Source organism: Acinonyx jubatus, chromosome A1 (genome assembly GCF_027475565.1).
Source record: "Acinonyx jubatus isolate Ajub_Pintada_27869175 chromosome A1, VMU_Ajub_asm_v1.0, whole genome shotgun sequence".
In the NCBI taxonomy this organism is placed as follows: Eukaryota; Metazoa; Chordata; class Mammalia; order Carnivora; family Felidae; genus Acinonyx; species Acinonyx jubatus.
Genome location: NC_069380.1, coordinates 153,583,838 through 153,609,278, shown reverse-complemented (window position 1 = coordinate 153,609,278; position 25,441 = coordinate 153,583,838). Strand labels below are relative to the sequence as shown.

The 25,441-nt window shown below is 34.8% G+C and overlaps 1 pseudogene; it reads left to right on the top strand.

The window, feature by feature from the left end:
* LOC113593461 (ATP synthase subunit d, mitochondrial-like) overlaps positions 1–15,524 on the top strand; it is a 39,356-nt pseudogene extending 23,832 nt beyond the window's left edge.
* The last annotated feature ends 9,917 nt before the right edge of the window (positions 15,525–25,441 follow it).

The following is a 25,441-nucleotide window of genomic DNA, read 5'->3' as shown; positions in this document are numbered from 1 at the left end:
CAGATAATGAGCTTTTGGAAATTCAAGTACAAAATCAGTATAGCTGGTGGTATGATGAAGTTGGGATTTAGACAGATATTCAGAGCAAGAGGATGCTATAGAAACAGAGAGGTTATGGGTTGAGGTTCTGTTGTAGGAATGTGTATTTTATGTAGAGTGGGCCATGGTGATAAAGGGAGGCTTTGGGCCAGTTATATTGTGAAGGAATCCTGGCTCTGGCCCTTTAGAGTTAAGGCCAATTTTAATTTTTAAGTTTCAAGAAATTCCTGTAGGATTTATTTTTAATTTTACTGTGTAGACAATTTGAAATATATCATTAACAAGAAAAACATGACCTATATCTCTACTACCCAGTGCTAGTTGTTATTAACATTTTGGCATCTTGATACAATTCTTATGAAATTCTTGCCATGCTTTTTGATTGAGATTATACCACCTAAATAGTTTACTAAAATAAATCAACGCCTGTTTCTAAATATGTATCTGAATTTGAGACCCGTTGGGGAACAGACCTAATGACCACTGATGATGAATCGGGTCACCATAATTCCATAAACCATTAGGTCAAGACAGTTTTGTCTCATGTGATTTAGTCCTTTGCCTTGTCCTGTTGTCCTTCCTCCTGTCTTTCACACTACTGCCAAGATCTTTTTAATGATTACATCACTCCTCTGGCTTACCTCCTTTAGTCAGACCGAGGTCCAGCTATTTAGCATAATAGGCATCTCTGTGATCTTTTTCATGCCTTTTTCTTCTCATTTTATACTTTCCAAAAAGCTTTTAGAATTTCTCAGAATATTGTGTACCCTTTTGCACCTCTATAATTTTTCACCTCTCCCCTGCACTAAGAATGTCTTCTTTCTTTTTGTCCCTCTGTTCAATGGCTGTTATTTTTTAAATACTCATTTCACATGACATTTCTTCTCTAAAGCCTTTATTCTAAGCCAGTTTTCTTTTAGTATCTGTAGCACTTTCTAGAAAAGTGGCTATAAACTGATGACAGGGTATCATAGTGACTAATTTCCTTCTTTATCTTTCTTATTTTTTTCTTTTTAAAGAAAGTTTAATTTAAATTCTAGTTGTTAACAGAGTGTAATATTAGTTTCGGGTGTACAGTATAGTGATTCAGCACTTCCATACAATACCTGGTGTTCATCAAAACTTGTGCACTCCTTAATCCCCATCACCTATTTCACCTATCCCCCCTCCCATCTCCCCCTCTGGTAACCATCAACTTGTTTTCTGTAGGTAAGGGTATGTTTCTTGGTTTGCTTCTCTCTCATTTTCTCCTTTGCTTGTTTGTTTTTTTAATTAAATTCCACATATGAGTGAAATCATATGGTATTTGTCTTTTGCTGACTGACTTATTTTGCTTAGCATAATCCTCTATTCTATCCATGTTGTTGTAAATGGCAAGATTTCATTTATTTTTCATGACTAATATTCCATTGTGTGTGTGTGTGTGTGTATACCACATCTTTTTTCTTTTTTTAGTTTCAAGCCTTAAATACTAGTTACAGTGTTACAGGCTTTAAGTTCCAGTGTTCGTTTCAGGAAAAGGATTTAGTGATTCATCACTTACATATGACACCCAGCACTCATCACAGCAAGTGCCTTCCTTAATATTCATCGCCCTTTTAACCCATTCCATCACCCACTTCACCTTCAGCAACCCTCAGTTTGTTTTCTATGGTTAGGAGTCTGTTTTATGGTTTGCCTCTCCCACCACCTCCCCGACCCATGTTCATCTGTTTGGTTTTGTAAATTCCACATATGAGTGAAATCATATAGTATTTGTCTTTCTCTGACATATTTCATTTAGCATAATACATTCTAGCTTCATCCACATCATTGCAAATGGCAAGATGTCATCCTTTTTGATGGTGAGTAATATTCTATTGTATATATGCACCACAACTTCTTTATCCATTCATCAGTCGATGGACATTTGGGCTGTTTCCATAATTTGGCTATTGTTGATGATGCTGCTTTAAACATCGAGTTGGGTGTGTTCCTTCAAATCAGTATTTTTGTATCCTTTGGGTAAATACCTAGTAGTGCAACTGCTGGATCATAGTGTAGTTCTATTTTTACTTTTTTGAGGAACCTCCACACTGTTTTCCAGAGTGGCTACACCAGTTTGCATTCCCACCAACCATGTAAGAGGGTTCCCCTTTCTCTGCATCCTTGCCAACATCTGTAGTTTCCTTTGTTATTAATTTTAGCCATTTTACAGGTGTGAAGTGATATCTCATTGTAGTTTTGATTTGCATTTCTCTGATGATGAGTGATGTTGAGCATCTTTTCATGTGTCCGTTAACCATCTGAATGTCTTCTTTGGAAAATGCCTATTCATGTCTTCTGCCCATTTCTTCATTGAATTATTTGTTTTTTTTTTTGGGTGTTGAGTTTACTAATAAGTTCTTTATAGATTTTGGATCTATTAGATGTGTCATTTGCAATTATCTTCTGCCATTCTGAACGTTGTCTTTCAGTTTTGTTGATTGTTTCCCTTGCTGTGCAGAAGCTTTTTATCTTGATGAAGTCCCTTTAGTTCATGTTTGCTTTTGTTTCTTTTGCCTCAGGAGACATATCTAGTAAGAAGTTGCTGTGGCTAATGTCAAAGAAGTTGCCACCTGTGTTCTCCTCTATGATTTTTATAGTTTCATGTCTCACATTTAGGTCTTTCATCCCTTTTGAATTTATTTTTGTGTAGGGTGTAAGAAAGTGGTCCAGTTTCATTCTTTGCATGTCGCTGTCCAGTTTTCTCAACACCATTTGTTGAAGAGACTTTTTTCCTTTGGATATTCTTTCCTGCTTTGTCAAAGATTAGTTGAGAATATAGTTGTGGGTCCATTTCTGGGTTTTCTATTCTGTTCTGTTGATCTGTGTGTCTGTTTTTATGCCAGTACCATACAGTCTTGATGATTACAGCTTTGTAATATACCTTGAAGTCTGGAATTGTGATGGTTCCAACTTTGCTTTTTCTTTTTCAAGATTGCTTTGGCTATTTGGGTCTTTTGTGGTTCCATACAAATTTCAGGATTGTTTGTTCTAGCTCTGTGAAAAATGCTGTTATTATTTTGGTGGCTGCATTAAATGTGTAGATTGCTTTGGGTAGTATAGACATTTTAACAATATTTGTTAAATATTTTTAAAGTTTATTTATTTTGAGAGAGAGCAAGCGGGTTGGGGGCAGAGAGAGAGAGGGGAGAGAGAGAATGCCAAGCAAGCTCTGCACTGTCAGCGCAGAGCCTGACTCAGGGCTTGAACTTACGAACCATGAGATCATGACCTGAACTGAGATCAAGAGTCAGGCGCTTAACCAACTGAGCCACCCATCATCTTTAATTTCTTTAATCAGTGTTTTTATAGTTTTCAGAGTCTACCATCTTTATCTTTTTTACTAGACTGAATTACTTAAGAGCAAGAGTCATGTGCTAGTTATGTTAGTATATATAGCACTTAGCATTGTACCTAGTAGGAGCAAAATGTTTGCTGAATAAGTAAACAATCTTGTGTTTTCATCTAATACTGCCTTGCCAGGAATAGAACTATAGCCAGAATAAGTGGTATTTTGATAAGGGAATAAGATGACTAGTTCATTTCAAGTTATCAAGCAATTATTAGGCATTTACAGTTTGTGAGGAATTCTGCTGGGCATTGTGGAAATGGGAAACTAAAGTGAAGGAGAATTTTAGGGGCACCTGGGTGGCTCATTGAGTTGGGTGTCCGACCTCGGCTCAGGTCATGATTTCACAGTTCATGAGTTTGAGCCCTGCATGGGGCTCTGTGTTGATAGCTCAGAGCCTGGAGCCTGCTTCAGATCTGTGTCTCCCTCTCTTTCTGCCCCTCCCCCACTGACACTCTGTTTCTCTCCATCTCTCGAAAATGAATAAATGTTAAAAAAATGAAAAAAAAATATAATGAAGAAGAACTTTAAGAGTTTGCAGCCTAGTGGAGAACTTCAGTTTTGGTGAGTGGGTGGGGAATCATGGTAAGAAATACAGTGAAGACTGGTTAAGGGGACCGACCCACTGAAATAGAATTGTGAGTGGAAACGGTTGTACAGTGACTTTAAATTAACAAAGTTTATTTGGTTACAGGTGGCATTGGGCCTGCATCACAGGTTGTAGCAGATGTTCTCAACATTTCTATTGAGACTTCCTTATATCCACTTGCAAGAGGAGCCCAGGAGCCTCATCCCTGTGGTAGCTACCATTCTCTGGTATGATGCTGTGCTTTCTATTTCACCCTTTATGTTCTCGCTGTTTGTTATTGCAAACAGTTATGTAGAACTGGAAGTGGAATGTTTTAATAATACTGATATTGTGATTTCCTTGAGGTTGTGTATTATGCTTTGTTATTCTTATACCTGTTCACAGAAACCCCAAATAGTGAGTGCCTTGCTCATTGTAGATGCTTAGCATTGTATTTTTGTTTGAATTGTATCTAGTTGTAAGTAGCTCCTTATTGATTATTAACAGATGCTAATCTAATTTTTATTCCTTTCAATAATAAAGAAGCACATAACATCAACTTTACTTATACTTAAAAACTATGTCTTCAGGTAATGTTGAACCAACTTCTTAACTCTTATGAAGGAGATTCATCTGGTAACTAATAAAATTCCATATCAGGAATATTTAATTACAAACTTCTGTTTTAACATGAATAAACACTATAGCTAGTAATGAAAGTATTTTTTCTTCATAAAAAATGGAAGTATTTTTCAGGATTTTAGGAAATGTCACAGTAATTTTGGCTGTAGTCATACTGAATTTAATGCTATTGAAAATGTTGCTAACATTAACAAAAATATTCTGTAATTTCCTCAGTTATTGCTACTGGTGATGAGGGATGTAAAGTTGGCATGCTTTCATGTTTTGAGCATTTTCATTATACACTTTTGATTTTACATGTCAGAAGCAATCTTTGTTTTAGGTAAGACAGCTGAGAACATTTTTACTCAGGAATAGAGGTCAGCCTTTGACTGTTTGTATTTTTAGGTCAGGGAAAGATCAAATAAAATGAATGAGAGTAAATACATGTACAATTTTGTATGTAAGTATTATAAAATATATGTATTTCTCTGACTTTGTTTTTAGTTCATTAAAACATAGTGGTTTGGGACCAAGGCATAGGTTTCATTTCTATGTTAATAATTTTATTTTGTTATTTTCTGTGACCACTGGTAACACTCATCTTGCAGATATAAGCTGTTGTTCACCAGGGAGCTTTGGCAAGAGAATTGGCCAGATCAGCGAGTTCATCTCCCTTGGGGAAAAACAACTTGAAGCTCATCTCTGTTGAAGGTGAGTCAGTGTCATCTTCACACAGGAAAGATCACACTAGTGTTATTTGATGTTTTCAGCATTATCAAGCGATAGTTTGGTTTAAACTTTATTTTATGGGATGTTAAACCATCATGCTTTATTACTAGAGTGTAGTGAAGATTCACACAGAAAACAACCTGACAATGAAAAGGGGTGGAAGTGACAGTTTGGTGTTTATGAATATACCTAAAAGTAGTAGGGGTACTCTTTCTTTTCTTTCTTTTATTTTTTAAAGTTTATTTATTTTTAAGGATAATCTCCATGTCCAGTGTGGGGCTCGAACTTGACCTCAAGATCAAGAGTCACATGCTCCCAAGTGAGCCAGCCAGGTGCCCCAATTTGAGTACTCTTTCTCACCTCCATTCTTATTTCCATATAACACATGCTAGCTAACTTATAATTCTTGACTTTTATTTGAATGAATATTGGCTAGAACAGAATCACATATGTTACTTATTTATTTTAAAATATATTACTGATTTCAGGGGCTCCTGGGTGGCTCAGTTGGTTAAGCATCCAACTTCGGCTCAGGTCATGATCTTGTGGTTTGTGGGTTTGAACCCCGCATTGGGCTCTGTGCTGACAGCTTGGAGCCTGGAGGCTGCTTTGAATTTTGTGTCTTCCTCTCTCTCTGGCCCTCCCCCAACTCATGCTCTGTCTCTTTCTGCTCTCTTAAGAATAAATAAACATTAAAAAATTTATATAAAAAATAAAATATATTACTAATTTCAGGAAATTTCAGATAACTGCAGTATCAATGTAAAGATTCTCGTCTGTTTTCAAATACATTATTTGGTCTTTCAACTGGTAGCCATTGTTGATGCTTGCCACAGGCTTTCTTTCCTAGATATACAGTGGATGACCATATATGTTTAATATTACAAGCGGTAGTAGTGTATCTAATAGCAATCTGTAATTCAGGTCATTATTATTTAATGCGTATTCATTAATCATTACTTCACTTTACGAATTACATTTGTGATTTGACCTAATCCTTCCTAACCATGATGTTTGTGTGTGTGTCTGCATGTGTGTAACATTGTATGTAAGTAACTTGATGACAGTTACCGATGTTGCTTTGGCCCTCTTTACTCAAGTTGTTTTCACTTGAATCATCACCAATGTCAGGTTGTCAGAGTAAATTTTCTTTTACAGTTCTGCTTTAGTACTATTCTATCTTTTTTGTTGTCACTGTTCCCTTTTAATTTTTCTTCTTTTGGGATATAAACAAATCCCAAATCAAAGACTGGTAGGACTGATGTTCACTGACTTCAAAAAACAGGTCTCTCTGTAGGGAGAGGATCTTTACAGGTACATGATGTTCCATGATTATAACCAGCCTTATCATCTATATTAAATGGCTTGTAAAAGGCCACAAAATATAAAAAGGAATAACATGGCACTATATTTGGAGAAAAGGTTTGATTGCATAGTTTTCTTTTCCTCAAAAAGGCACTCAATATTTTTGTAGGAAGATTGGGCTTTCCCTTCCCATGCCTTATAAGTAGTTATTAAGTATAACTCATTGCGTTTTCAAAAGTCTCATTTCTTGAAAGCATTATTTTAAGACGATTGTCTCAGTATTATTGTTTTCTCATTAGGCCTAGCTCAAACATTTTCGGTTGGACTAGACTTTGGAAATTTCTTTAACATTATAGTGGAAGTTAAACTTATTTAGTGTATAAACTTGAGTTTGTCTTTACTAGAATAATTTCTATTGCAGGTGTAGTGATGTGATACTACTTTTTGAATAATTAATAATTATAATTATATAACTGTTATTAAAACTGATGTAATTTGTTCCACTCTAAGCGCTTTTTATATTTTATTATATTTTTACAACAGTTATGTGGGGTAGGAATAATTATCTCAGGTTTATAGACGAGAAAACTTAGAGCCAGAGTTCAATAATTTGCGTAAGGTCAGTGAATGACCAAGGATTTCAGTCCTGAACTATGTGGCCTCAGAACTTCTGCCCAGAGCTCCTATTTATAAGTGCTGTGTTAAGCTGCTTGAAAGGTTTACTTACGCAACTTGAGAATGCGCTGTTTCACTTTTGAGGCACAGTCTGGCCAGTTCACAGTGATTTTGTACGACGGACTGAGGTATACCACAATGTATCTGGCTGAAACATTTGCTTCTGTGACTTTATGTAGACACAGTGTTGGACAGTCTGCCAGTATATTGTGTATACTTCATGTTGTGCGTATGCTGCGTGCATGTTATCACATGTATGGATTCTTGATAATGCTTTCTTGGAAAACTTGCTATAACTTTAGTGTCTGCCCCGCTCTTCAGGTAGTAAAATTGTTGTTTAATTTGCAAGTTTGCTAGAGCTAGAGATCCTTGTTCTGGGAGATTATTTACATGTTGATATAAAGCAGATAGGCTAAAATGGTGATATTAGTTCTCTAACAGGTGTATAATGCAATATGAAATGTTAGTGTGACCATTGTTGAGGAAAGCCATATTACATAAATTGAATAGACATTCTGGAAACCTATGATCCCATGATTTTTCCCTCCACAAACAAGAGAAACCATTGAAGGATTTTAAGGTACAGATTGTGTTCTCTTTAGCATACATACAAGGTTTTCTGTTAGTGGTCCATTCCATGTTGTCTCAAGCTTGCCTCCGGCAGCCCTCTTCCTTACTCCCGCATGTCATGTATACTCCTTACATGTCTACCTCAGTTAAACCGAGAACCTTATATTTTATATTTATATACCTTTATATTTTATTGCACTTATTATATCTCTCTAGACTATAGATTTCTTTCTTTTTTAAGGATTATTTATTGATTTATTTATCTGTTTTGAGAGAGAGCGAGAGAGAGAGAGAGAGCGCATAAGCAGGGGAAGGGCAGAGAGAGGGAGATAGAGAGAGCGAATCCCAAGCAGGCTCTGCACTGTCAGCACAGAGCTCCAAACTCCAGAACCATGACATCATGACCTCAGCCAAAATCAAGCGTCAGAAGCTTAATCAACTGAACTACTCAGGCGCCCCTAGACTGTTACATATCTTAATGGCAAGCGCAAAGGCTATGTGTTTAATTCATTTTTATATCCCCAGGGTTTAGTACAATTCCTGGTACATATAGATGCTTAATAAGCATTTGTTAAGTGAATGAATTAAACAGATGGGTAACCTACAAGGAAAGAAAAGATTTTCCTCACAGTTGGTGTGATAATGGAGATAAAATGAATTCCAAGGTGGAGTGCTACTACACTTTTCTGGGATATTCAGTGTTGTAAACAGTATTGTTCCTGAAGTCTCACCATAGTCATACTAGCTTCCTTGAGGCAGTATAGTGTATGTCTGCAATTTTGTTATCTTGAACAACTAACCACTTATTGGAAATTTACCCATAAAATTTCAATAGTTGAATTTTTTCTGAAATAATATATTTTAATAATAAGTGTAATACATCTTGACTTAAGGACTCTATTAATTCCCTTAAGGAGATCCACATGTGCTTTGGTATAATGATCAGTCTAAAGTTGGAAAAGGATCCTTCTGTTTGAAAATGATGAAAAATAAGTGAAAGAATGAACCTATTTTTTATCACATTTAAAGTTTCATGGGATGCCTGGGTGGCTCAGTCGATTAAGTGTCTGACTTCGGCTCAGGTCATGATCTCACCATTTGTGAGTTTGAGCCCCTTGTTGGGCTGTGTGCTGACAGCTCAGAGCCTGGAGCCTGCTTCAGATTCTGTGTCTCCCTCTCTGTACCTCTCCCATGCTTACATTCTGTGTGTCTCTCTCAAAAAATAAATAAACATTAAAAAAATAAAGTTTCATTTGCTTCAGAGGTTTTTTTTTTTAAATGTTTATTTATTTTGAGAGAGAGTGTGAGCGAGCGCACAAGTGGGGGAATGGCAGAGAGAGAGAGACAGAGAGAGAGAGAGAGCGAGAGAATCCCAAGTGGTCTTAGTGCTCTCAGTACAGAGCTCCGTCTCACCAACTGTGAGATCATGACCTGAGCCAGAATCAAGAGTTGGACACTTAACCGACTGAGCCATTGTCTAGGCACCCCTAAAGTTCTATTTGCTTTAAAACTGTAATTCTTATGTCATGTAATCCTGATTAAAATGGTTATGATGGCCAGTATTATCAGAATGACAGATTCTAACATAGGTTAGTAGTTTTACATTTAGAAAAACACTAATTTATCATATTACCTTTTTAGTTATATGCCGAACTTTGGGTTGATTTATATTTTGTATATTTATAATTTAATAAGATTATATTAGTTAGAGGTTAAATGTTCTTTGGCCATCAGCTTACATTAGTTTTAACTAAGGGAATGTTATACAATGAAGATAGTAAAAGGAAGCTTATGGCTTCTGATATTAACTATATTATGTTAAGTGATTTTATTTGTTTTAGGCTATATAGAAACAACTTATGAAAATGTACTGAATTAAAATTTGCTATGCTGAAACAGCATATTCACTAAATAAATAAAATGAGGTGTGCGTGAAGGGAGTTGGATGGAATGTAATTTTCTTTGCTCAAGCTATAAACAGTAAGACTTTTTAAAAAATGTTTATTTATTTAGTGAGAGAGAGTGTGTGGGGGAGGGACAGAGAGAGTAGGAGAGAGAGAATCTGAAGCAAGCTCCATGCTGACAGTGAAGAGCCTGAAACAAAGCTCGATCCCATGAGCCGTGAGATCATGACCTGAGCTAAAACCAAGAGTCGGACACTTAACTGACTGAGCCACCCAGGCACCCCAAACAGTAAGACTTTTAATTTTGTGGGAAGACATTAAATACTCTGGTCATTCAACTTGTATATCCTTTAACCTATTTAATAGTCAAAAACTTGTAAGTAAATATGTGTGCTGCTGAGAAACAGTGATCAAAAATGGCAACAAAAGTCACATAATGAAAAAGAATACTAAAAAAAACCCAGGGATTTTACTGTAGCTCATTATTCACTACATTTCTGGCAGTCTTCATGATTACAAATCACTTGATTGACTAACTAGACATTTCAAAGTGAATTATGAATCAGGTTCATTTTTTCTGGTTGATAGTTGGCACATGCTGTAACTCTTAAACCTTGTGATATATCAAATTCTTGTAACAGTAATAAGAGATACAATCAACTCTTTATTTTAGGAAAATTATATAGCCTTTTCAAAGAATGAAATGCAGTTGTTAACATTTTAACAACGCAGTGTAATCCTTGCTTTTGTATTCCAAAGTGGAATTCACAGTGATGACATTATTTTTCAGATTAAAAAAATCTGTAGACTGGTTTTCCATCAGGCATAAAACTCCTATTGATATCAATTCTATAGGCTTCTTGGGCAGTTGCCTGAGCCTTGGTTGTGAAAACAGTTGCATAACTTTCCTTAGTATTTAAAAATGCATGATGAAGGAATTGTATGTTGTTAACATTTTCCTTTGAAGGAAATGCGGTTTTCCCTAAATACCTAATTTGTAATGAGGCCATGATGTTGCATACTTTAAAATGTGGAGCATTTTAATGGTTATTAATAAAAAGGGTCTCTTTCTGAGTTGGGAAAAGGGTCCATAGTGCCTTGAATCTTGAATCTTTCCATTCGTAAAACTTAATCAAGGGGGTAAATTATGCTTTCAAATGCATTCTCTTCTCTTTTGACTTAATAAGAATTCTTCATGCATTACTTCACTGGCAGTTGAGTGGCAGAAAATTCCTATAGTACAACTGCATTTGCTTTAATCCCATCCACTCAAGCAATTGAAAATAAAATGGGTGTTCCTTAATGTGATATATTTAGAATTTGAGAATCTTGCACAAAATTCAGTCATTGCCTTAGTGAGGTTTGTTCATTGACAATTGTCAGGCATGGGAATGTAGGGCCCCAATTATGTAACGGTGTTGTTATGGATCCCCTTACTAATAAAAAAAAATTACATATGGTAAGGTAGTTGTGTATTTCTTATGAGGACGACATCATCAACGTTAGTGGAAGCTTTGCATATATAACAATCACCCAATTGTGCTGCCATATTTTCCCTTATATAAAAACAGAGCAATTAGTGTTGCAGCATTCCATTGCCTTTAACTTACTTTCTTTGCTCTCTTTTATATGTAAGATTTCTTTATAACTAAAAATGGTTTTATTGCTATTCAGTTATTTAAAAAATGTTTTATTGCTATTCCATTGTCTTTAAAAATATTTTACAAAATTTTTTTGGTGAATAATATCTATCTACTATTAATTTATATGAAAATGTAGAATAGCAATGTATTATTACACATACTTTTAGAAACACAATTATGCACTTTTTATTTTAATGTTTTGTTTTCTTTGAAATTGTCTAAAGTTTTTAAATTTATGCTTTAGCCACCTTGAAGTTTAATTTTTAATACCCTAACCATTAATTATGTGCCTAGTAGTTAAAATTGCTATTAAACATCTTTTATGAGATTACAGTTTTATTTCTGATTAGGCAGTGAATTATATATATAATCAATTATTGCATCCATTTAAAAATTATGACCAAAAGATTAATCCTCCATAGATGTTTTTAACAATATAAGCCATCTGGGTATTGGAATTAAGGAATTAGAAATGGAGAGACAGAGGATCAATTTATTAATTATAGAAAAAACTTTAAGTGTTTTATAACTTCAGTAGATTTTGTAGAATGACCATAAGCTCCACTGAGGTAATAGAATACTGCCATTTTCAAGCCTGGTTTGATGGTTTTTACTTTGACATAGCTGTACATTTGGAATCTAGCAGCATCATTGTACTTCTTCATGTAGATTGAGGTAAGCAGTATATGATAAAGTGGGCTTTTGCTGCTGTGACCTGGCCATAGGACTTGGAAATAGAAGAAGAGTGGGGTGGAAAGGAGGAGACAAAAAATATGTTTTCAGGCCCCAGAAGTGGGCTGAATTATTTTGATCATTTGTTTATGTTGATTAAATAAAATAGATTGCTAGATTGTTTCCATTTTGTGATGTACAACATGATTGCTTTTCAATTAATTGCTTCCTTTGAATAATTTAGCATTAGGACAATCATTGGGAGAGAGAATGGGAGTATCTGGAGATTATAGGGAAACTGAAAGAAAATATTCAAGAAGGAATTTCTGGTATTTGTCTTTCTTGGTAAGAGTATAAAGGGGGTCAGGATGTCCAGTATAAAGAAAATCTGCCAAAGACTTGTGTTCCAGTTTATACTTTAATCCTTGATATTTATTCTGCTTTCCTTATCCCACAAAATGTACAAGACAATAAAATGTGCACTTTTGTAACATGGTCCAGTGTCTCAGATTATGTAATTAAATATGTTGCATTTCTCGAGATCAACATTATGTTGGTGTACCTATTCTAGTTTTTATGTTAAAAGTGACATTTTCTATTTTGGTGATATAAACTGACTTGTTAAATAGCATTGGGCGGGGCGTACCTGGCAGGCTGAGTCAGTAGAGCATGTGACTCTTGATCTTGAGGTTGTGAGTTTGAGCCCCATATTGGGTGTAGAGATTACTTAAAAATAAAATCTTTATAAATAAATAAACAAACAAACAAACAAATAAATAAATAAATAGTACTGAGTATTTTTGGTTAATCCTTCATGGGCCTAGATTTGATAAGGTCTTTATTTATCTTCCTTAGGTGTATGCTAAAGGGTAGAACTACAGATTAATAGGTATGTGGTACACAATTATGGTATCTTTTTATTACATGAATACTGATATAGTATAAATGCATTCTGTATGATTTCAGTTGTCTGTGTTGTTGATGTGTTGGATAATCTTTAAAAGAATTGTTTTAGAATCTCCTTTTAATTGGATTTAATGATGTATGGTTTTGATTCTGAGAAATCACTATTATTATGCAAGAAGACTCAAGGGACATGAATATTAAAGGTGATAGATGCTGGTTGGTATCTGTAATCTAGGATTGATTTCAAAGAAAAAACATTTTGTTTTAATTAAGATAAAAGGTTGAAGCCAATATATAGTATCATTTGGTGTGTTCTACTTTTGATGTCTATGTAGTACTTTACAGCCTAAAAAACATCATTCACTTTTATTGGTGTATCACTGAGGGTTCCCCAGAGAAATAGAACTGATAAGATACATATAACATATACATATACACATATATGTTTATGATTTATTTTAAGAAAGTGGCTCACAGACTTGTACAGGCTGCAAGTCTAAAATCTTTAGGGCAGGCTGGCAGGCTGGAAACTGAGGAGATAATGCTGCAGTCTGGAGGCAAAATACCTTCTTGTCTAGGATCATCAATTTTTCTTCTTAAAGTCTTCAACTTATCAGATGAGGTCCACCCACATTATTGAGGATAATGCCCGTTCTTTAAAGTCAACTGATTATAGATAGTAGCGACATCTACAGAATACTTTTAGAGCAACACATAGATTAGTGTTTTGTTAAATAATTGGGTACTACATAAATTATAACCAAGTTGATGAATAAAATTAATCATCACAGTTGGCCTTTTTAAAAAGTATTTATGTCACAAGTCACAAAAATGCCTGGGGTCAAGCTATCAAACTGTCACCACAGAACATATTAGGCAACTGCCTTGAAGTGAAAACTATTAATTCCAGAGATAATAGCCAATAGCCATTTGCTCATTAAGAATTATTAATTGAGTGCTCTCTATGTGCTAGTATTGCAAAAGAATGGCATTCAAAACCACAAATGGACTCTACTTTCACGTATAATGATTATTGTTGATGCTTAGGAAAGAGACGAAGTGGTTGTTAACTCAAAGACAAACCTATTTAACAAAAGCCCAACTTTACTAATTTGCCTTATGCAAATTTTTAGTACATAAACCTTATATCTCAATATCTAAAATTGTCAATTATCTCTTTAGTTAAATAATTTATATTTGATACTGTTTTTTTAGAGATTTCTAAGAACACTTTTGGAAATTTTTCATATTTTAGTTCACTGGTTCTGTGGAACTGTTTTTAAAGCATTGTGTCTTGGTGGGCCAATGGGGTTCAGTGAAGGATCTCAAGATGGCTGGGAAAAAACTTGCTTTAAAAGCCATATACTGAGTAGGTTTTGGGGAGATCATACCCTGACACGAAGGCCATTGTTAACTCCCTGACATCCTGGAATGAGACCCTCACCTCCAGGTGGGCTCTTCTCCCTGAGAATCTACCTGCTCTCAACAGGGCTTACTATAAGGCCAGTGTGGTGAAGGCTGGGTAGGTAGATGATTTTAAGAAGTTTAATGCTCTGAAGATACCTGTGCCAGAGGATAAATATACCATTTAGGTGGATGCTGAAGAAGAAGAAGATGTGAAAAGTTGTGCTGAGTTTTTGTCTCTCTCAAAGGCCAGGATTGAGGAATATGAAAAAGAGCGGGAGAAGATGAAGAACACAATTGCATTTGATCAGATGACCATTGAGGACCTGAATGAAGTCTTCCCAGAAAGCAGATTAGACAAGAAGAAGTATCCCTATTCGCCTCACAAGACAATCGAAAATTTATAAACTTGAGTTGCGAAGAAAACTCTGACCCTTATATTATAAATGCTGGACATTAAAAATAATTATATGGTAACAAAAAATAAAGCACCATGTCTTATAATCTAGAAGCAGAAACTCTAGTCTGTATCAGTTTATATTGCTGTTATGTTTATTGATTATGTGCCATAGTAATAACAAAAATTCTTTTAAAATTACTTTATGAAACTTCATGATACTTTATGAAACTTCTCTCTAACTCCATCAATCATAGATCTATTTTAGAGATGAGGAAACCCATGTTCAGAGAGGTTAAGGAACTTGCCCGTGGTTGTACAAACAGTAAGTGATGGAACAGGATTCAGACTTAATTTAGATTCTCTTTGAATCTGCTTGTCTTTGTAGGAAACTTAGCAAGGCTACTGGATCTTTTGGGACAGCCTATATATTTAGGTATCCCCTAATATAGAAGGATCCATGTTAGTTTTCATTGTAATTTAGGGCTAATAAAGGTTTCTGTCTTCCATAGAGTATGAAGCTTTTGCCAAATAATTAAAATTATGTAACTTTTGCCCTTTTTGTTTTGGCTGCCCATAAGCTCATAATACTTCCAGTAATTTCCTTGTCTGTGGTACCGCATGTAATCATGCCCTATGGTTTGTTCGTTTAATTACTGAGCTCTTCCTTTACTTTTAAGTTAACCTGTTATATACAAATATCTTAAGTTCTAAATCACCACAGTCTTTTAAATATTCTAGATAGACAAAAACGAATGTAAGACATTTATTTATTATTGTGTAATCTGATTGTTTTGTTCTGTTCATTGATGTGTCCAAGTACCTAAAACATAGATAACACAGAGTAGATGCTGGTGAAGGAGTGGATTGAATTAATATATTTTCTCTTAGACATGTAGCAGATTCTAAGTAGAATTTAAGTTTACATTTATTGTATTTACTGACATGGTAGACTTTGCTGTCTTTACATCTTCTATTTGACATGTCTTTTCTGTTTTTCTCTCTGTTCTTGCTGTCTTTGGATCGTCATGATGATTAATTTTGTCTCCTTCACTGGGCCAGAATGGTAATCAGAGACTTGGTCAAATATTCTTTCGTAAAAAATTCTGGGTGTGTTCATGAGGGTGTTTCTGGATGAGATTAATATTTGACTTGGTAGATGAGTAAAGAAGATTGCCCTTCCCGTATGGATGAGCCTCATCTAATCTGTTGAAAGTTTGTATAGAACTGAAACATTTAGCTTTTCTTGGGTTTCAAGCCAGCTGGCTTTCAGACAGGAACTATACTATTGGTTCACCTAGTTCTCAGGCCTTTGGGCTTGGATTGGAACTACACCATCAGCTGTCCTGGGCCTCCAGCTTGTTTACTGAAGCTCTTGAGACGTGTCAGCATTCATAATTTCATGAACCAATATGTATATATCCATCCTATTGGTTTTAGTTCTGTTTCTCTGGATATCCCTGAAGAATACAATTGATAATTTAAAAATGTTCCATTTTCCATGTAATTTAGAAGTTATACACTCTGTTTCTGTTCATTTATTGGTTACTCTAGAATGAATAATAAGCATAATTTTCATAGTCTAAAGTTAATCAGTACCTTTTACCTCCTTTTGGATAATACAAAAACTTTACAACACTTTAACCCCATTTATCCCCCCACCTGACACATTGTTATTGTGCTTTGTATATTTTTTAACCCTTGAGACTTGTTACTATTTTTTATATGTTATATTTATGTACAAATATTCACATATTTAGCACTTTATTTGCTGTTAATTCTTCCATGTTAGATCTTCTATCTGGAATATGTTTCTGCTACTAGTAGTTTATTCTTGGGCATTTCTTCTAGAAAGTGTTGATGACAAACTCTGTTTTTATTGTTCTGACAAAGTCTTTTTATTTTATTCTTTAACCATATTTTGCTGGGTGTAAAATTCAGGATTAGCAGCAATTTTTGTCATCATATTTAAGATCTCATTCCACTGTTTTCTGGTTTTCGCTGTTGTTTTTGTGATGTCAATTATTGATCTGACCTTCACATGTGTATATATGTATGTATATATGGATATATATGTGTGTGTGTGTGTGTATAGCTTTGAAGATATATTTTGTATATTATAAATTCACCTATTTCAAGTATATAATTCAGTGATTTTTAAAAATAAATTCAGCAATTTTGTGCAGCCATCATCGATTAGTTTTAGAACATTTCTGTCACCCTAATAAGGAACCTCATGTCCATTACCTGTTAATCCCCATTCCCTCTCCCTGACCCCAAATGGCACTAATCTATTTTCTGTCTCTGTAGATTTGCCTTTTCTTGAAATTTTGTATAAATCAAGTCACACAATATGTGATCTCTTGTGTTGGCATTCTTTCACTTAGCATATTTTTGAGTTTCGTGTATGTTGAAGCATGTATTAGTAATTTGTTCTTTCTATTGAATAGTATTCCACTATATACATATACCACATTTTGTCTCTCTTTTCATCACTTGATGGACATTTAAGTTTTTTTCAGATTTTGACTGTGAATATGAATAATGCTGCTAAAAGAATTCATGTGTAAATCTTTGTATATGTTTTCATTTCTTTTGGGTAAATACCTAAGAGTAGAATTACCCAGTCATTTGGCAAATTTCTTTCTTTCTTTCTTTTTTAAGTTTATTTATTTTTGAGAGAGAGAGACAGAGTGTGAGCAGGGGAGGCTTAGAGAGAGGGAGACACGGAATCCGAAGGCGGCTCCAGGCTCTGAGCTGTCAGCACAGAGCCTGACGCGGGGTTCGAACTCTCGAACTGTAAGATCATGACCTGAGCCGAAGTCGAATGCTTAACCAGGTGAGCCACACATAGGCATCCCTTGGCAAATTTATTTCCAACTTTTTATATGAGACTGTCAAACTATTGCCTAAAGTGTTTGCATTCCCACTTGCAAAGTGTAAGGATTCTTGTTTCCCCACATTATCATCTATTATTTAAAGTAATCTCTACACCTAACATGGGGCTTGAACTCATGACCCCAAGATCAAGAGTCTCTACTGACTGAGCCCACCAGTTGCCCCTATTATCATCTATTAAAAAAAATATTATAACCATCCTAGTGGGTGTGAAATTGCTTCTTGTAGTTTTAATTTGCATTTCCTACACTAATGGTATTGAATATCTTTTCATATGCTTATTATTCATTCATATATATTCTTTGGTGAAATGCTTTTTTTTTTGAAAATTTTACTCAGTTTTTAGATTGGTGTTTTTCTTATATACAAAGAGTTCTTTGACTGTTTTGTATACAAGTCCCTTATAAGATATAAATTTTGCAATATTTTCTCCCACTCTGTTGCTTGTCTTTTAATTTTCAATGGCGTCTTTTGAAGTACAAAAGACTTGAATTTTGGTGAGGTCTATTTTATCAAAAATCTTTTTGTTATATCTAAGAAATTTTTGCCTAGCCCAGGGTCTTAAAGATAATCACATGTGTTTTCTTTTAAAAATTTGTTTTAGCTCTAACAATCAAATTTCTGATTTATTTTCTGTTAATTTTTATATGAATATTCAGTTTTCCTAGTACCATTCATTAAAAAGGCTATCCTTTCCCTCTGTGACTTTCTTTTATACCTTTGTTGCAAGTCAGTTGACTATAAATACAGGTGTTTATTTCTGTACTCAGTTTATTCTACTGATCTACATGTCTTTTTTTTTTAAGTTTATTTATTTATTTTGAGAGAGAAAGAGTGTGTGTGTGTATGTGCACAAGTGTGGGAGGGGCAGAGAGAGAGGGAGAGAGAGAGAATCCCAAGCAGTCTCTACATTGTCAGTGCAGAGCCTGATTCAGGGCTTGATCTCATGACCATGAGATCATGACATGAGCTGAAATCAAGAGTTGGACGTTTAACGGACTGAACCACCCAGGTGCCTCTACATGTCTGTCCTTTGCCAGTACAACATCATGTTGATAACAACTGAAGTAGCTTTATATTAAGTTTTGAAATTGGGAAGTATAAGTTGTCCAGCTTTGCTTGTCTTTCTTTTTTTAAATTTAATTTAATTTTAGAGAGGGAGTGTGAGTAGGGGAGAGGGGCAGAGGGAGAGGGAGAGAGAGAGAATCTCAAGCAGGCTCCCCACTCAGGGTGGAGCCCAATGTGGGGCTTGGTCCCACGACCCTGGGATCACGACCTGAGCCAAAATCAAGAGTTGCATGCTCAACTGACTGAGCCACCCAGGTGCCTCAGCTTTATTTTCCTTTGTCAAAATTGTTTTGGTATTCTGTATAAATTCTATGTAAATTTTGCAATTTTATGTAATTTGCAATTCTATATAAATCTTAGGATTATCTTTACCAATTTTTTACAGAAGGCTGCCAAAGTTCTGGTAGGAATTGTGTTGAATATATGAATCAACCTGGGGAGAATTGCCATTGTAACAATATTTAACTTTGTGCTTCATAAACCTGGCATCTGACCTTCTTTTGAAGGTAACCTTCTTTTTTTTTCTCCCACTGTGGTTGTTTTTAAGGTCCTGTTCTTTTCTTTTAGACTTAAATAGTTTTTTTGTGATGTCTTTAAGTGTGGATTTACTTTTATTTATATTGCCTGGGAACTTTTGGTTTCTTGATTATGTGGATTGGTGTCTTTGATCAGTTCTGGAAAATTTTTGATTTCTTCAAGTACTGTTTTCATAAATCTAAAATACCGTCAATTGAAAGATGTACCATTTATTTATGCACCACTAAAAGAGACAAAAATGTTACTAATGCATTAATAGTATTATGTGATGCACGAATGGTCATACTGACCCTCGTTGCTTAGAAATTTGTCATTTTCCCAAAGGATTTGGCAAACATTTCTTCATTTGCATTACTTTATGCATGATCTTTTACCTGTATCTCTGTAAGAAAGCATAGCACAATTTCATATTCTTGTATTTTTCTTTCTTAGGTCCTATAAGTAATTAGTTGCTGCTTTTTCAATATGTTCAGGTCAGTTCAGACTGCTATAACAAATCCCATAAACTGGTTGGGTGACTTAAATGACAAACATTTATTCCTCACAGTTCTGAAGTCTGGGAAGTGCAAGATCAAGGTGCTGACAGATTCAGTGTCTGGTGAGGCTCTGTTCCTGATTTGTAGATGGCTACCTACTTGCTGTATCCTCACGTGGTGGGGAGAGAGATCATCTCTCTCATGTCTTGTAAGGGCACTAATCCCATTCATGAGTTTCACTCCCAAGACCTAATTACCTCCCAAAGGCTCTACCTCTAAATACCATTAAATTGGGATTAGGACTTAAACGCATGAACTTTGAGGGGACACAATTATTTAGCTCATAGTACAAGAATATAATGACTAATCATTTCTGGCCGTTGTTTCAGTTATGAATATTTGTTTCACTAATGTCAGGCTTCGTGTTTGTGTATACACTTTAGCTTCTAAACAACTTTTCTGAAGTATATTGTATATCACAGTAACTTCTTAATGGCAAATCATAGTTTTGTTTGTTTTTGCTTTTTGGGTTTTTTTTGGTGCCAAAACCAGGAAAAAGCATAGTTTTAAAAAATTTACTCTTATATAGTGTACAACATGATAATTTAATGTACCTATACATTGTGAAACGATTACCACAGCAAAGTTAATTAACATATCTATCACTCCACATAGTTACCTTTGTGTGTGTGTGTGTGTGTGTGTGTGTGTGTGTGTGTGTGGTTGAGAACACCTAAGGTCTACTCTCTTAACAAATCTCATGTATACAATGCAGTATAATTAACTATTATGCTGTATAATTAGATCTTCAGAATTTATAACCGAAAGTTCATACCCTATAATTAACATCTTCCCATTTCCGCCTGCCCCCCAACCCTGACAACCACTGTTCTACTCTCTAGCCTATGAGTTTGACTTTTTTAGATTCTGCATAAAAATGAGATCATATGGTATTTGTCTTTCTCTGCCTGACTTAATTCACTTAGCACAATGTCCTCCAAGTTTATCCACATTATTGCAAATGACAGGGTTTCCTTCCTTTTTTTTCTTCTTTTAAATGTTTATGTACTCATTTTTGAGAGAGACGGGGAGAGAACACAAACAGAAGAGGGGCAGAGAGAGAGGAGACAGAGAATCCCAAGCAGGTCCTGTGCTGTCGGCACAGAACCCCCCTCAGGGCTCTCGAACTCATGAACCATGAGACTATGAGCTGAAATCAAGAGTTGGATGCTCAACTAACTGAGCCACCCCAGTGTTCCTCCTTCCTTTTTTTGTTGGCTAAATAATATTCCTTTTTAAAAATCCACGATGGACACTTAGGTTGTTGCCATATCTTAGCTATTGTGAATAATGCTATAGTGAACATGGGGATGCAGATAGCTCTTTGAGATGATCTTATTTTCTTTGGATATGTACACAGATGTAGGATTGCTGGATCATAAGGTAGTTCTGTTTTCTTTCTTCCTTCCTCCCTTTCTTTCTTTCTTTCCTTCCTTCCTTCCCTTTTTTTTTTTTTTTGGATAAACTCTACCCCCAATATCCAGAGTCACATGCTTTACTGACTGAGCCAGCCAGACATCCCACAGTTTGTAGTTCCAATTTTGATTCTTGAGAAACCTCCATACTTTTTCCATACCTCTATCAATTTATATTTCAACGTATATTCCCTTTTCTCATCTTTTTGATAACAGCCATCCTAACAGGTATGAGATGATATCTCCTTATGGTTTTGATTTGCTTTTCCCAATTAGTGATGTTGAGTATTTTTATATAACTGTTGGCCATTTGTAAGTCTTCTTTGAAAAAATGTCTATTCAGATCCTTTACCCATTTTTTAACCAAGTTATTTGTTTTTATGCTGTTGAGTTGTATTATTTATATTTTCTGGGTGTTAATATTTTGTCAGAGAGGTGATTTGCAAATATTTAATTTATGAATGCAGTCATTTTAATTTCTAGGAATTCCATTTGATTCTTTTCCTAATTTGCTTTTTCACTTCTTGTAGTTTCTTACACCTGCAGATATTTTTAAGCATGCCATTCATTTTTTAATGTAGTAAGCATAGTTTTATAATTTGTCTCTGATAATTCGAATATTTAAAGTCTTAATGGGTCTCTTGCATTTGTTTTTTATTTGTGTAGGTTTTTGTCTCCTTGTGTTTTGTGTCCTTGTATTATCTTTCGCATTGCCCTTGAAATATTATTTGGAGAATCCTGGAGGCTTAGAATAAAGCTACTTTTCTATAGAGAGGATTTGCATTTACTTTTGCCAAAGAACCTAGGACCATTTTAACCAAAAATCACAGCTTGAGTTTTCCTATCATTTAAGGTAATGAGAACCTGGTGAGCAAATCCCCATAAAGGCTAACCTTTGGCCAAAGATTTTTAGTAATGGTAGGCTGGGAGTTTTATGGTTTCAGGCCTTACATTTAAGTCTTTAATCCATTTCATTTTCATTTTTGTTAGTGATGTAAGGTAGCAGTCTAGTTCCATTTTTTTGCATGTGGCTATCTGGTTTTCCCGGCACTGTTTACTGAAGAGTCTATTCTTTCCCCTTTGTATATTCTTGGCTTCTTTGTTGCAGATTAGTTGACCATATATACGTGTGGGTTTATTTCTGGGCTCTTTATTCTGTTCTGTTCATCTATAAGTCTGTTTTAATGCTTTTACCACACTGTTTTGGTTACCATAACTTTGTAATATAGTTTGAAATCAGGTTGCAAATGCCTGCAGCTTTGTTCTTTCTCAAGATTGCTTTAGTTATTTGAGGTCTTTTGTAGTTTCATATAAATTCTAGCATTGTTCATTGATTGATTGGTTGCCATTGGGATTCAAGGTCTTTCATGGTTTCATACAAATTTTAGGATTGTTTGTTGATTGATTGTTTACTGTTCGGATTTTGATAGGGGTTGCATTGAATCTGTAGATTGTTTTGGGATAATATGAACATTTTAACAGTATTAACTCTTCCAGGGCATGAGCTTGAATATCTTTCCATTTATTTGTGTCTTCTTTAATTTCTCTCATCTGTGTCTTAAAGTTTTCAGTGTATAGGTCTTTCACCTCCTTGGTTAAATTTATTTCTAGGTATTTTATTCTTTTTATTGTAATTTTAAAGTGATTGTTTTCTTAATTTCTTTTTCTGATAGTTTGTTGTTAAGTGTATGCAACAGATTTTTGTATGTTGATTTTGACCCTGTAACTTTACTGAACTTGCTGATTAGTTCTAACAGATTTTGGCAGAGACTTAGGGTTTTCATATAAAATCATGTTGTCTATGAATAGGGAAAGTTTTACTTCTTCCCTTTCAATTTGGATGCTTTTTATTTGTTGTTCTTGCCTTATTACTGTGGCTAGGGTTGCAAATACTATCTTGAATAAAAATGGGGACAGTGTATATCCTTCTCTTGTTCTTGATCTTGAAGGAAAAGTTTATGATGTGTGCTTTAAGTATATGGCCTTTATTATGTTGAGGTACATTTACTCTATACTCCCTTTTTTTTAAAGTTTATTTAAGTTTTTTTTAAGTTATTTTTTTTTAAGTTATTTTGAGAGAGTGTGCGTGCAAGTAGGGGAGGAGCAGAGAGAGAGGAAGAGAGAGAATCTTAAGCAGGCTACATGCTGTCAGTGCAGAGCCCAGCATGGGGCTTGATCCCAGGAACCATGAGATCATGACCTCAGCTGAAATCAAGAGTTGAATGCTCAAAAGACTGAGCCACCCAGATGCCCCTCTATACTCACTTTGTTGAGAGTTTTTTAAAATCATAAATGGGTGTTAACTTCTATCAAATGTTTTTTTGCATCTGTTGAGATGATAGGGTGATTTTCATCCTTTAATTTGTTAATGTGTATCATGCTGATTTATTTGCAGATGTTGAACTATCTTTGCATCCTTGGAATAAATCCCACTTGATCACAATGTTTTATTCTTTTGATGTGTTTTTGAATTTGGTTTGTTAATATTTCATTGCATCTGTGTCCATCAGAGATATTAACCCACAGTTTTTTTGTGGTGGTTTTGTTATCAGAGTATTGCTGGCTTTGTGAAATGAGTTTGGAAATGTTCTTTCCTCTTTAATTCTTTGGAAGAGTTTGAAAAGGCTAGGTATTAAATATTCTTTAAATGTTTCCTAGAATTCAGTGGTGAAGTTGCCTGGTTCTGGACTTTTGTTTGTTAGGAAGCTTTGATTATTGATTCAATCTCTTTTGTAGTGATTGGTCTGTTCACATTTTCTGATTATAAATCATTCAATCTTGGAAGATTGTGTTTTTAGAAATATATATATTCTCAGTTGTCCAGTTTGTTGGCATATAACCATTCATAGTAGTCTCTTATGATCTTTTGTACTTCTGTGATATCATTGTAACTACTCTTTCATTTATGATTTTGAGTCATCTGTTTTTTTTTTTTTTTTTCTGGCTTAGTCTCCTAAAGGTGAGTCATTTTGTTTGTCATTTCAAAGAAACATCTTTTAATTTCACTGATCTTTTCTATTATCTTTTTGGTTTGTATTTCATTTATTTCATCTCTGATGCTTGTTATTTCCTTTCTTCTAACTTTGGTCTTCATTTCTTCTTTTTCTAGTTTCTTTAAGTAAAAGATTGTTTATTTGAGATTTTTCTTGTTTCTTGAGGTAGGTTTGTATTGCTATGAACTTCCCTCTTAGAACTGCTTTTGCTGCTTTCCAAAGATTTTTGTTGACTTGTATTGGCTTTTTTATTTGTCTCAGGGTATTTAAAAATTTTTTTTTAATGTTTATTTATTTTGAGAGAGTGACAGAGTATGAGCAGGGGAGGGGCAGAGAAAGAGGCAGACACAGAATTTGAAACAGGCTCCAGGCTCTGAGCTGTCAGTATAGAACCCAATGCGGGTCTTAAACTCAGGAACCATGAGATCATGACCTGAGCCAAAGTCAGATGGTCAACTGACTGAGCCACCCAGGTGCCCCTGAAAGAATAAAATCTTGAAACTTATGACAACATGGATGGAGCCAGATGTTATTATAATAAGTCAGATGCTTAACTGACTGAGCCACCCAGGTGCCTCTGTATCAAGGTATTTTTAAATCCCCTCTTTGATTTCTTTGTTGACCCATGGGTTGTTTAATAGCATGTTGTTTACTGTTCATGTGTTTTTGTTTTTTCCAGTTTTCTTCTTGTAATTAGTTTCTAGTTTCATACTATTTTGTTCAGAGAAGATGCATATTATGGTTTCAGTCTTCTTAAATGTATTGAGTGTTATTTTTTGGCCTAGCATATGATCTATCCTACAGAATAATTTATGTGCACTTGAAGAGAATGTGTATTCTATTTTTTGGTGGAATATTCTCTATATATTAAGTCCATTTGGTCTAATGTGTTGTTTCCTTATTAATTTTCTCTCTGGATGAGCAATCAATTGTTGTAAGTGGAGTATTAAAGTCCCCTACAACCATTGTATTGCTGTTGATATGTCCCTTTAGGTCTGTTCACTTTTGCTTCATATATTTAGGTGCTCTTATTTTAGGTGCATCGGTATTTACAAATGTTATATCCTCTTGTTGGATTGACCCTTTTGTCATTGTGTAATATCTTCTTTTTCTTTTTTTCATAGTCTTTGTTTTAAAGTCTGTTTTGTCTGATACAGCTATTCCAGCTTGTTTTTTTCATTTCTG